This window comes from Arachis duranensis, chromosome 10, assembly GCF_000817695.3.
Source record: "Arachis duranensis cultivar V14167 chromosome 10, aradu.V14167.gnm2.J7QH, whole genome shotgun sequence".
Taxonomy (NCBI): Eukaryota; Viridiplantae; Streptophyta; class Magnoliopsida; order Fabales; family Fabaceae; genus Arachis; species Arachis duranensis.
Genome location: NC_029781.3, coordinates 10419527 through 10420535, shown reverse-complemented (window position 1 = coordinate 10420535; position 1009 = coordinate 10419527).

The following is a 1009-nucleotide window of genomic DNA, read 5'->3' as shown; positions in this document are numbered from 1 at the left end:
CTCATGATTCTTTGATCTTCTCTAATCTCATGAAGGATGATGGAGTGTTCTTGGTGCTCCACCCTTAGTTGTCCCATGTTGGAACTCAACTCTCCTAGGGAGGTGTTTAGTTGCTCCCAATAGTTTTGTGGAGGAAAATTTATCCCTTGAGGAATCTCAGGGATCTCATGATGAGTGGGATCTCTTGTGTACTCCATCCTCTTCTTAGTGATGGGCTTGTCCTCCTCAATGGGGATGTCTCCCTCTATGTCAACTCCAACTGAATAACAGAGGTGACAAATGAGATGAGGAAAGGCTAACCTTGCCAAGGTAGATGACTTGTCCGCCACCTTATAGAGTTCTTGGGCTATAACCTCATGAACATCTATTTCTTCTCCAATCATGATGCTATGGATCATGATAGCCCGATCTATAGTAACTTCGGACCGGTTGCTAGTGGGAATGATTGAGCGTTGTATGAACTCTAACCATCCTCTAGCCACGGGCTTGAGGTCATGCCTTCTCAATTGAACCGGCTTTCCCCTTGAATCTTGCTTCCATTGTGCGCCCTCTTCACATATAACTGTGAGGACTTGGTCCAACCTTTGATCAAAGTTGACCCTTCTAGTGTAAGGATGCTCATCTCCTTGCATCATAGGCAAGTTGAACGCCAACCTCACACTCTCCGGACTAAAATCCAAGTATTTCCCCCGAACCATAGTAAGATAATTCTTTGGATTCGGGTTCACACTTTGGTCATGGTTCTTGGTGATCCATGCATTGGCATAGAACTCTTGAACCATCAAGATTCCGACTTGTTGAATGGGGTTGGTAAGAACTTCCCAACCTCTTCTTCGGATCTCATGTCGGATCTCCGGATATTCACCCTTTTTGAGTGAAAAGGGGACCTCGGGGATCACCTTCTTCAAGGCCACAACTTCATAGAAATGGTCTTGATGCACCCTTGAGATGAATCTCTCCATCCTCCCATGACTCGGAGGTGGAAGCTTTTGCCTTCCCTTTCCTCTTT